We start from the raw sequence: 14,054 nt of genomic DNA, 5'->3' as shown, positions 1-14,054 counted from the left end.
ACGCACGTAAGGAAATGCCTATGAACACATATAAGTTATGGAAGTGCTTCAAGCCTCTGCGGAAAAACTTTAAACTTTAATCTCAACTCAAGATATTCCCAGGTTCAAATCCTAATGGATCTATTGTGACCGCTTTTATCCGGATATTTTGGTTTGGTCTGCTCGTTTTATTCTAAAATTTCTGTGTTATTTAATGCCGAAAAACATTACATAGGGTAAACAAATCACTATGTACAATTAATTGAACACAATTTGTTAGTTTACTCATAGCTGGAGGGTATTGCTGGTTCATGCCCTTTAAAACAGTATCAGTGCGTAAACGGTCACAATAGATCCATTGTGTGTGTGTGTGTGTGTGTGTGTGTGTGTGTGTGTGTTGTATCCACGTGTTTTCCTTTTGATATGCATAAATATGTATGGATAAAAAAATCAATACGAAAAATATAAATGTTTATATCTTTTCTGTATTTATTTCCTATGCGTTGACGTGTAGAAATACAAAAAGTCTTTCGTAAAAAAACAAATATGTTTCTTTCAAAAGAACACAATTTTCATCCGATCGTGAAGAAGACCGAAGGATCGGACAAAAATATGTTCAGTGAAGAAAACTGAAGGATCGGTCGAAAATATGTGCTTTTGAAAGAAACATTTTCGGTTTTTGTTTTTTGTCTTTTTTTTTCGAAAGACTTTTTGTATTCCTACACGTCAACACATAGGAAATAAATACAGAAAATATATAAGCATTTATATATTTTTCGTATTGATTTTTTACCATTTATATATATATATATATATATATATATATATATATAGTTTGTTTCTTTCTTTAGTCTATCACATTTTACTTTAAAACAGCATTTTCAATTATTCATATTTGTTTGAAATAGTATTTTTCTTGATCTGTCAGGTTTTAGATTAAAATAGCATGTCTGTTGGTCTGTCGCATTTTATTTTGAAATAGCATTCATTTTGGTGTAACGTCTCCTTCGAGGAGGTGGTTAGGACTCTTATTTCTCTGGATTCTCGGCACGTGTCGTCTAGACTCCTCTGAGGCTGTTACATAAATCTGGTATGCTGAAAGCGAATATCGAAGCGGCAAACAGGAAGAAAGACAAACGATTGTAGTCTATCTACAAAAGCTTAATTCTCATAAAATTATGTACAAAATGTTTTTACAATTCTCATTCACATTTTGTAAGTTCTTTTCAAAGTCTCAACTCTCTTCACAGACAGCGACCGACGGATGGATGAGATGGGGAGTGGTCCTCTCTCCAGGGAACGGCGAGTTTATACGACCTGTTCTCCCCGAATTCAACGAGCAATCTGTGTAATTTTAGAGCGCATCGACCCGATGTGGGTGGGGTTGAAGTCTCCCGAGCCAATCAAATCACGCTAAGCCCCAACGATCTGAGACCCCATTCAAGACTAAAAATCCCATAACCTCGAGGTCATCAACCATCATTCAGCCAGTACAATATGTTCGTCTAACATCCTCGCATTTCCTGTTGTTGAGTTTTTCCCAAATAACAAAATATCTCAGGTCTTCCAACCCCCCCCCCAAAAAAAAAAACAAATATATCCATTTTGACAGTGAATCTATATCTATATTTATCTTCTCTATCTTAAATCCTTGGGTTATCTGGCGTCACCCGGGAATACAAAGCTACCTCAGCGTAGTTCTAACGCTCCTCAATGGGGGATTACGTTACATTGGTCTGTCACGTTTAATTTTGAAGCAGCATTTTGGTTACCTCCGTCAGGCTTTTCCCCACTAAATGAGTAGACTGAATGGATGCCTCTTATGCTTTTTTTACATGGGCATCACCACTTATCAAGGCCAAGAGGCCACTCGAGGATAAGGGTTAAAGATTATACAGTAGAAATTGGACAATATAGTAATCGTTAGTAATGGAAATTTGGTAAATTTGTTAACTTATATGGAACGGCTCATCAAAAACTTGTTTACGTTAGACTTGAAGACAACCATATTGTAATCAGCCGGAAAGCAAGAAAACGGAAGACAATTCCACGGGCGTGCAGTTCTAATAAAGAAGTTTGCTCATGGAATCTACGTTTAGGTTTAGGTACAGATAAAGAGTGGGGGAAATTATTGATAATGATTTCTGCTAGACGGGTGTTCCTTGTGAAAGTTTGGCGAGGGGGGGGCATAGACTGAAGCTTAGTCGAACACTTTCCATGAAATTAACGATAAAGCAGAGACAAACTCGCAACATCTCTTCTGTGAGAAGGTTGCGAGGAAGAGAAAAGGACATCCCCTACGATGCATATTCGTTCCTAGTTTTGACTTTTTCCTCACTCAACACCTGCAGTTAAAATATCTTAACACACATCTTCCACTGATCACCGTTTCAAATTCCCTTGAAACAAAATTGTCCTTCACTAATGCGATTCTCCCTTTGCTTATATTTTTCTTGGGTTTACGAAATCTGATTCCAAGCAATTTTCTCTGTCTACTTTTACCATTTCTAATTACAGATTTTTGCCGTTATCAAATTATCTCGAAATAGATCGACCTTCATGCAGCTTCGTTTTTATCCAATCGAAAAAAACAAAAAAATTTTAAAAGTACGGTCATGGTAATTATCATTTTTTTTCACCCCAAACAAGGCATATAGCCACCGAGACGTAATAAGCTGTTGTGATGTTATAGAGAACATCCTAAGTGGGAAGTTGGGTAGCAAGATGTTTGTACGCATTTCATTTAACTTTCTGCATGTTGGAAACAGGAAGCATGGGGGGGGGTTCCAAAGGCAAGTGCTCCAAGCGAAAAGGCTATAAGTCCAGAAAGTTTTTCGCGATCTGAGAATGTGTAGAGTGAAGGGGTGAGATTTTTCTGCCAATTGGCTTGGTCTGTATATTTACGTACGTGGGAGGAGCAAGGGCGATAAATTCGTTGGAGCTCTTACGGTGGAAGCCCTTATAACAGAAGAGCACACGGATGCAGCATGTGTAATGTTGTCATTAATCTTCTTAAATGGTATCGTTACATTTTAACACCCGGATCCAACACGTTGTATCTGAAACAGTCGCAAAGGAGCACAAAAAGAAAGAAATTCGACTCGGGTTTTTTTAATCTTTTTTTTCAGTTGAAATAAAATGCATTTACTCACGGTTCTTCCAAAATAACGCATTGCCTCTCTTTAAAAAGTCTCTTAGTTTATCTCATCTGCTATGTAGCTTACAAAACCCTGCCGCCTCGACATGGCTTAAAAGTCTCTCGCCGCCACCACGGACGCCACACGTCCATCTCATCTGCTTTTCTTTTTCATCCTCCGGCGCCTACTTGTGTTCCCGTCCATGCTGTGTTCGCCGTCGCCTTCCGACCACGTGTGTTCTTTTTTCTCTCTTGTTCTTTCCCTTCCTACCTTCACTGTGACGTTACTTCGCACACTGGCTCGGTCATTTGCATATGTTTCATGTGGCTGCTGCTGCTGCTGCTGCTGCTGCTACAAGCAGTAACGGCTCTAGTACACATTGTGGCGATGAAGCAGAGGCTAGAACTTGACAGACAGTGCGGGGTCTATTATGTCAGAGGTTCTTTTACTTACTGTGTTGCAATATTTGTTTCTATTCAGAATAAGTGAGAGAGGTTGAGAGAAATTTAAAGCGGTGAAAGAGAGAGAAGGGCAACAGAGAATTAGAAAAGTAAATATTAGAGTTGGGGAAAACTATAATTGGGCTTTTTTTACTGCCAGTCACCGTGTATCAAGGCCCAGGGGCCACTCAAGGATACGGGTTAATGAGTAGACACTAAGACAACACCGATCAGTAATGGTGAAACTTGTGTAGAATTTAATTAAATAAGATGACAGATCAACAATACCTTATTTACATTAGACTTTAAAACGACCATGTTATAGTACACTGGTAAGCAGTCCTACGGTATTGTGTTCCATAGAAGGATAGGAACTTTGATTCTGGAATTTTAGTAGCAGAGTTTCGAAATATTTTCATAACTATATTGATACTAAAATAACTACCCGTCTTTTTGGAAGACCGTGGGTGAACTGAACCAATTCTGGAGCAATGCAAGATATAAGGAGTACAGCAACAGGATACATGCTGTTAATTTAATTTAAATAATAATAATAATAATAATAATAATAATAATAATAATAATAATAATAATAATACCTCCGCTGGATGAGTGTAAAGATGATTGGGACCTTGGGGAGGCTTATTATTAAATTCTAGTGAAGACCAATGGTCGCCGCCAACGAGAAATCAATGGTAAGAGGCTGTTGCGATAACGCAAATTCTTTTGTAAAGGTTATCGAAAGGGGTGGAGAGTACTGGAAATCTGGGGTGACTTGTTGTCACTCAGACTCCAAGGAACACCACAAGTTGTTCTCAAAGAACAATCTTTGACGATGGCTTGTGTGATTACTCCTATTGAGAAAGTAATTATAATAATAATAATAATAATAATAATAATAATAAGAAGAAGAAGAAGAAGAAGAAGAAGAAGAAGAAGAAGAAGAAGAAGAGTAAAAATGAAAATGAAGAGAAACGGTACTTATCATATCGTGTGAATCCGGAAGATTTCATTGTTGGCATTGGTTTTTCCCTATATTTTTCTAGTCAGAATTCTTTCTAGAAAGACATCACGAGGGACCACAGAAAGATCGCCAACATCCTAAGTGAAAGTGATTTTTGTGGAACAAACTGGATTCGAACTTGGAACATCCAGGTCGCCAGTCCGTGTAGTTAACACCCCAAGAGAGACGATAAGCTAGTTATGCCATATGTCAATAGAGTGGTAGAGAGAGGGGTGTAACGAGTGAAAATGAGAAAATAAGATTTAGACAGAAAGACGGAGAGAGAGGGGGTAGTTATCTTTGATAGCCGGATATAGCTGAGGAATTTCCGTAAAGTATTGAATTCGTTAACAATGGCTTCCGAGACGAGACCACTAACGATACGCAGACACGCAGACACGCAGACGCATACACACGTATGGGCATGCACACCAGGTTAGGTCGACTTTTCACTTTTTTAATATCAACTGTGTTTTGCTAAAAGAACGTTGTGTATTGGTATAATAAATAATGATACCTAAATTAGATCACTTGCACCGTTATTTGAGAAAATGGCATCAAATATCGTCTGCATGAACGCTATCGAAAAATTCCTCATTTTATATATATATATATATATATATATATATATATATATATATATATATATATATATATATATATATATAAATGAGACAAATTTATTTCCTAAGAAGAATTGTTAGAAGTGGATCTCTACAATTTGCATGCACACACGCGCACGCAAGTACACACATACCAACACACGCACAAACACACATACTCAAACGAGATAAATCACTCACGGGCAATCCTACAATTAAATGCAATAAAGTGCTGCGTATTTGGTTCCTTTCATATAGTACTTGAACTGGTAGTGTTTAACGGAGAAGTTACGAGAGCGGAGATTCAGCTATTACATATGAGAAATTTAATACAAGATAAAGTAAATATAGGTATATATGAATTTATTTGTCAGTTCAATAAGTAGAAACATCAAAAGAAAGGAGGGTTTTACGTGCTCTTGATACCTAGACATTTCGATGCTAATGCTTCGTCAGAAGAGGAGAAGTGGGCTAGGTTACAGACATAGAGAAATGCGACTTCTACCATTTGATATATATATATATATATATATATATATATATATATATATATATATATATATATATATATATAAAAAGCTGAACGTCTGTGTGTGTGTCTGGTCACGAATAGGCTCCTATATGGTTGACTATTACAGAAAACTGATCACATATAATGATAGAAGACGTATCGAGACACAGGAATGGGTATGTTTGATTTGGCATAATGATGATTCATTAAAATTGTGGGGTCTGCCTACGCGCCTGGTCCACAAAGTATGGAAATAAAAAATTTAAAAATTAAAAAAAAACGTTTACAAGTGTTTTTTATATAGATGTACATAATAATACTTTGATAAATATGTTTTAACTTAAATAGGGATGGTATAATAAAATTGTGGGGTCTGCGTTCGCGCCTGGCCTCCATAGAATGGAAATAGGCACAAACTTTAATAAAGACTTTTCATATCTATCTGCGTAAATATACTTTGATAATTATGTTTTAGTTTGAAGAAATATGGTATAATAAAATTATGGGGCGTTCGTTCGCGCCTGACCTCCATAGAATGGAAATATGTCACAAAGTTTAACAAGGTTTTTTAATATAGATCCACAGAATATTGTGATAAGTGTTTCAGTGTGAACAGGTATGGTATAATAAATCATGGCGTTTATCTATATTATTTTTACTTCCATCATATTTTGCTTTGGTTTTGATATCCTCAAATTCGAAGCTATCTCTTTACAACCCTTCCTTTTCATAACCTATCAACTTCTATCTATATATATAAAAAAGAAAATGTATGTTCGCTTTTTGTGTATGTCCAAGAAAGGCTTTTTTCAGAGAAGCGGTCGGTCGCCTAACAACTTTTTAAAACTTTTTATATCACATGTAAATCGTAATATCTCACAGTTAACAACGGAGCTGGCCTGTCTATTTAATTTGCTCGACTTCAGGAAGATAAATATTCAACAGTTTTCGCTCGCCTAGCATGTAGGTTAGGCCTTTCTCTATAATGTTTCCCCCTACCCCCCCAACGTCCTGGGGGGGAAGCATTCCCGCACTAAATGAAATGTAACCCGCAGTCAAAAGTTGACCTCATTAAGTCATTAAAACGTGCACCTGCTAATTTAAGTAATTAAATAAATTCAAAGGTTTTTCCGTTAGCATCTCGCGGTGAGGCAATGGTTAACATGAAACTTTTTTTTTTCACACTTTAATTTACAACTTTGCCTCAAGGGTTCGGGTTCGATCCTCATACTTACCTACCAAAACATTTTTTTTATTTTACCCCCCCCCCGGAGTTTCAACACGCATCTCCAAACACCCGGGCAACGCTGGGTACCCCTCGCTAGTACTTTCATAAATCAGAGTCCATTGGCCATAAAGTGGGTGCATTTCTTAATATCCTATAAACTACTTGTTTCCTGGAATTTTTAAGGTTAGTTTTTTTTTTTTTTTTTTTTTTTTTTTTTTACAAAGACATCACCACATTATCAAGGCCCAGAGGCCACTCAAGGATAAGGGTTAAAGAGTGTACAGTAGAAGTTGGTCAATATAGTAATCATTAGTAATGAAAATTTGGTAAATTTAATAACTTATATGGAACGGCTCATCAAGAACTTATTTATTTTAGACTTGAACAAAACCATATTGTAGTCAGCCGGAAAGCAGGAAAACGGAAGACAATTCCACAGGCGTGCAGTTCTAAGAAAGAAGCTTTGTTCATGGAATCTACGTTTAGGTTTAGGCACAGATAAAGAGTGGGGGAAATTATTGATAGTGTTTACAGCTAGACGAGTGTTTCTTGTGAAAGTTTGGCGAGGGGGGACCATAGATTGAAGCTCAGTTGAACACTTTCCATGAAAATAACGATACATTAGAGACAAACTCGCAACATCTCTTCTGTGAGATAGAGGTTGCAAGGAGGAGAAAAGGACATCTCCTACGAGGCTACGAAGTCTATTTTGAACTCTATCAAGGCAGGACAAGTCCTTTCTAGCAGCTCCTGCCCAGATGTGGCAACAGTATTCCATCCTTGGACGTACCTGGCTCTTATATAGATAGAGAATAGCATCAGCAGTGAGATATCTACTGGATTGATAGAAAGATCCCACCATTTTTCCAGCGGCCTTGGCAACAGATTTGATATACGTGTTCCATTTAAGATCAGGAGTAATGGTCAAGCCCAGAAGCTTGTCAAAACTTGAGGCCTCCTGAAGACGAGAGCCATTCATTTCAATTGATGACAAATGTGGATTAGAATGTTGATGATGTAAAGAGAGAAGCTTGGTTTTAGATGCATTAAAAGTAACCAGCCACTCCTTTCCCCATTGTACTACGTGCTCAAGATCAGAGGAGAGAGAATTGGAGAGAACATGCTCGTTTACTGTCTTAGATGTGGTACCATAAATGGTAGTGTCGTCAGCATAAATGTCTACAAATGATGTAAGGATATGATTTGGAAGATCATTAATGTAGATCAGGAAAAGAGTTGGGCCCAGGATGGATCCCTGAGGGACACCGGCATTAATACTGTGAGCTTCTGATTTTTGCCCCTCAACTACTACTCTTATAAACCTATCAGAAAGAAATGATTTAATAATTGAGAAGACTTTTCCAGCTATACCATAGCTAGCGATCTTATGAAGTAAACCTTTATGCCATACCCTATCAAAGGCTTTAGATATGTCAAGAGCAATTGCCCTAGAAAGATTGCCACCGTCGAGAGATTTGCTAATCCTATGCGATATAACTGTAAGGACATCTGCTGTAGATCTAGCAGAACGGAAACCATATTGAGTGTCACTAAGAAGGTTATTTTTGTTGAGATGGTTGATTACTTCTGTATTTAATACAGATTCTAGCAACTTACTCATGACGCACAGGAGACTTATTGGCCTGTACTGAGAGGGGGATGAGCGATCACCTGAGTTCTTAAATACAGGGCATACTGATGAGATTTTCCAGGAAGATGGGAAACTATTCTCCTTAAGACAACGTTTAAACAGTTTTGTAAGTATGGGCGCTAGTTCAGGTTGAAGTTTTTTGAGTACTATAATTGGAATACCATCAGGGCCAGTTGCTTTACTGGAATCAAGGTTTTTGATTAGCTTGGCAACATCACGTACAGATATACGTATATCACATAGCGTGTTTTCTGATACAAGAGGAAATATTGGGGGTTGGCGGTCTTGGTCGCAAAGGGTAGAATTAGCTGCAAAGTTCTTGACAAAGAGTTTGGCTTTGTCTGATGCTGACGAGATTACCTCAGGTCCATTGATAATAGTTGGGATGGAGCACACGTTTCTGTTCAGGATTCTGTTTGCTATTTGCCAAAACTGGTGGGAACCAAGCCGCTGCTCAGCTACTTTGGACTTAACAGATTGAGCATACAACTCTCTTGCGTTCCTTATTACTTTCTTACAATGGTTGCTGGCAGTCCTGAAAACGGCTTTAGTTTCCATACATCTATTACGTTTGAAGCAGTGGAAAAAGTGGTTTCTGTGCGCAATGGCAGCAGCACATTCTGGAGAGAACCATGGCTGGCTGTTAGGTTTTTGCTGAAACTTTTTAGAGGGTATGAAATGGTCAATACCTACAATTAACCATTCAGTTAGGTCTAATACTATAGAGGACACATCCTTTTTAAACATGGAATGCAGAGGTAGATCAGATATAAATGTACGGAAGCTATCCCAGTCAGCCTTAGTGTATCGATATACTGTACGATGAAGTGGTGATTTTATAAGATTTTCCGAGGGTGGAAAGAATGATGGCCACAAAGTAGGTGCTCATTTTACGTTAAATTATTAGAGAAAAGTGACGCCCCACTTTTTGAAACTACCTTTTTTTTTTTTTTTTTTCATATTTTGGAAACTACTCGTTTGCCCTAATTTTAAACGTTATTTTCGTTTTCAGCGCCCCCGAAAACCTTTAAAAGGTGTAATTTTAAAGGAATTTTCGAGTGATTTTCATATTTACCTTTTTCTCTAACATATAAAAAAGGTCACTTAAAAATTAAGAATAAGCGAAAAAATTTCATCCGAATTAAAAATAAAAATAATAATTCTGTTTAGAAGAATATTTCGAAATGTAAACAAATCTATTACAGAAAATGTGTTATAACGTGCTTCGTTTAAAACAAAATTTCAATTAAACTATCACAGTTATTTCCCCTTTGGTTTTCTTGTTTGAAAATTAAACGATTTCAGATTTCAGATAAAATAAGTTAAATTGAATATAAATTGAAATTTAAATAAACTAAATAATTTTTTAAAATTTCATTGGTACAGTTAAAACAAAACTATTATGTCGAATAAGTAATATGATCGAACTGATTATTTAAACAGGTTTAATTTAATGTGATATGCTAATGATCGTAACTGAATCAATGTAGACGTGGTTTTAAGAATGCTATATATAGAAATTACGTATGAAATATAATCTCTTCGTTGACAGAAGTATCATATCATAGGCATTATGCATTATATTTCTTTGGCCATTGGGAGTTGTACGCACAGACACACGAACGCTACTACTTTACATATATATATATATATATATATATATATATATATATATATATATATATATATATATATATGGTACTTATGTTACCGTGCTGAAATAACATTCTTAACACGGATGGTGGAAAGTGGTTTGTAATTATTTTGTATTTTCACCTAACAATTTAATTTTTTAAAAAAATTAAATATTTAATATATATATATTAATATATATATATATATATATATATATATATATATATATATATATATATATATATATATATATACTAGTCTGTGTTTGTCCGCCGTACCACTTTTTTCTCGGAAACTACTGAGTCGATCTGTCTGAAATTTTGTGTGTACCTTTGGTATGATAAGGTGCGTGCAGCAAACTAAGTATTATGGTATACGTTCGCAAACACAGTTAGAGATTTTGAATTAATAGGGATTAGTAATAGGTAAAAATTAGCACAAATTTAACGATATTCAATCATCAATTTGGCATAAAACACTCATTCTAAATCAACGGACTATAAATTATGCTTGCTTTTAACAGGATAAAAAGCTAGACAACCCAAAAAATGATTTCAGAAATATATTAATAAAAAAATATTGATGAGTTCCTATTCTTAACAGGTGGCTGATATAGGTGAGGAGATGTGTAATAGGCGGTTCTTTTAAACACAGAGGAGAGATACATTATATAAAAGGGGGACACAAACAACACCTTTAAAAGGGGTTTTCTATAAAGTTCACTATACAAGACGAAAACAAAACCACATTATTTGCGGTTGAAATGACGACGAAGACAAAGGCTTACAAACAACATGAATACATTTATTCCATCTGGTGATGAGGATGGTGGGAATTCGATGCCTGTTTTCGATTTCTACGTTTTGTCTTCGCCTTTCTGCCTCGCTTCCGAAAGGGTTTTGGCTAACTCCAGTCTTCTCTCTCAACTCTCTTCCTTAACTCAAGTCGCGACTCCAACTCAACTCATTTCCAACTCTAACTTACTATATATTGAATCTATATTTTTTGTGACGTCAGAACGTGGCCAACAATGTCAACACATTTCATGCAACACAAAATCATTCCTTAATTTTCATTGTCCTATTCTACCTGCTCTGGCCTAACTTTTTGCATAGTTATTTCTGCTAGAATGGACAATTCTCTACATTCCTAGAATCGCATCTAAATAGCAATATGTATTCATTTTTAACTTTTGATCACTGAGTTCGATTCCGGAATTGTTTTTTAATAAATATTATTTTCGATCCTAATTACTTCGTTTCTTTAATTACCGGGAGCTGTCCCCTTCAATGTATAGAAAATCTAAACGCAGATTCCATGAACAAAGTTTCTTTCCTAGAACTTCCCGCCTGTGGAACATTGTTCCGCTGACCTACTTCTCAGCCGACTACAATATCATAGCCTTCAAGTCCAATGTAAGGAAGTTCTTGTTGAACCGTCCCTTTAAATTATCAAATTCGGCCCATTAACGATTACCACACTGCAACTTTGCATTCATTAATCTTTACCCTCAAGTGGCCTTCGGGCTTTGATAAGTGGTGACTCTCTTATAAAAAAGGGGGGCGGTACTGCACATTAATTTGGGGGGGAGTAAATAAAATTGGCCTTAAAGCATTTACTAAGTATTCGATTTTTTGTTTGAGTTCGCGGACGATTCGGCTAAATTGCAAAACTTAATTTTAAATTGAAGAAATACGGATTTGATTTGATTTTCTAAATATGTATATAGAGGTATCATAGGAGGTTATTTCACTGCAAAAAAGTGGAAATATGCTGGTGTTGGGAAGGAGGACAATAATGAGGGGTTTTGGGGGGGGGGGTTTTAGGGCGGGGGTCTAATTTAATTTAGTCGACTTCTACATACTGATCTAATGTGTGTAACCGTGTTCCATAATAATATATTTCATTTCTTTATAAAAGAAAGAAAAATCACTTCGCTTTATCCTCCTTTTAAACATCGGCATAATTCAACTTCTTGGATAGTAATGATTTTCTCTGTATATGTAACACGTATATATGTAACACGCACAATGATTCAAGCAAATTACATCGTCTTATTTTCTAAATATTTATTTGACCGGCCTTGATATGTCATCCAGGCTCACAGAAACAAAAAAAAGGCGGTTAATTTCTGTAATAAAGCGTAGGGAAGGGAAGAGATCCGGATAAGGTTTTGTCGATTAAATTTTATCTGTGCTAAATTTTTTGCAAAGATCATGGTGACCTCGTAAATAGCAAGGACATTCCTAATGGCTTCATTTCCGGCTCTATTTTATATAAGTCGCGTGGTGCTTACAAAGAAACCGGAAACAAGTAAAATTACGTCATCTCTTATTCTGCGTTTCGTTTTTCGGGCAAAGATCCTGATTTTATTTTTGTTTTCTTGTTTTTTATTTAGTTTGTTTTGTTTGTTTGTTTGTTTGTTTGTGTGTTTTTGTTTTGTTTTGTTTTTTTTTAATGAGATCATAAAACTCGACGGACAAATAAGTTACACAAGGACGTAGTTCCTATTTACTTGCCTCCTCGCGAGGGAAAAGTAAGAAACAAAATCGGTTTTTAATATGAGGAAAGCTGAAAAAAAAACGAAAGCTCTGGATTGAAAATAAAAATTAAATTACCTCAGTCTAGAAGAACTTCTCCTTTACTAACCGAGAATATAAATACATAAATGTAGCACTTTGCCCTTTGTTCCTGTGACGTGTAACCAAACCCTGACCACTGCTCTCCCTGGTCCTGTCCCCTTTCGAGATACCTCTCCTAGAAAAGATGAGGACATGATCAGATTCCCAAAAAGCAGCTTTCAACACTGTAAAAGAAACAATCACAAACTCACCTATTCTCACATACTACGACTCTCGCCCACCCAAGAAGGAAACAAAATGAACAAACACCCTCCCTGATGAGGGGGAGACGTTACGTGTAACCAACCCCTAGTCTCGTCCCTACTCTCGTCCCCTTTCTAGATAACTCTCCAACAAAAAAGGGGAATTTTATTCTTTTTTTTTTTTTTTAATTTCATTTTCACCCCAAACAAGGCACAGTGCCACTTTGATGTAGGGGCTACTATCGGGAACATAAGTAAGTTGCAGGGACATGTAGGGAGTTGAGCAGCGAGATATCTGTTCACACTACACTTGAACTTCTGAATGTCAGTACAGTTGGGAAAGCAGGAACTCGGAAGGGAGTTCCAAAGTTTAGCATTTCTGGGAAATAAACTATCAGAGTAGAAGGCTTTCTTACATCTAGGGATCTCAACTGTGAAGGGGTGGGATTTTGCTGCTTGTCAGGTTTGTCGGGAGTATTTACGTCGAGGGGGGTACAAGGGCTTGTAGCTCGTCGGAGCATTCACCATTAAAGTACTTGTAGAACAGGCAGAGGGATGCAACATTACGTCGATGGGACAGAGGTTGGAGCTTGGATGACAGTTCAGAACCTATCAGGTTGGCAACTCTCTTTTGAACCCTATCCAGGAGTGAGAGACTAGTAGCAGATGCACCAGCCCAAATGTGACAACAATACTGCATATATGAGCGAATAGTGGACTTGTAGAGATACAGGATACTTTCAGGGGTAAGTAACTTTCTAGCACGGTAGAGGGAGCCCACCTTCTTCGCAGCAGCCTTGTTATTGTAAGATGGCCGCTCAATAAAGTTGCTATTACATTCAGTTCTGTGTCATCCACACTCCTATACTAACGTAGGAAAGTAACAGTTCCTATCGAACGCAGTTCGCTTGCGTAGTAAAGTTATTAGGAAAATAATACCGATTTTTTTGTTTGTTTGTTTGTTTTGTTTTGTTTTGTTTTGTTTTGTTTTTAAACTTTTATTTAATTATACTACTCAAGAGAAGAAATATAAATTTTAACAAA

This window comes from Euprymna scolopes, chromosome 3 (assembly GCF_053919585.1).
Source record: "Euprymna scolopes isolate OS-2025 chromosome 3, ASM5391958v1, whole genome shotgun sequence".
Lineage (NCBI taxonomy): Eukaryota > Metazoa > Mollusca > Cephalopoda > Sepiida > Sepiolidae > Euprymna > Euprymna scolopes.
This window is presented reverse-complemented; position numbering follows the sequence as displayed.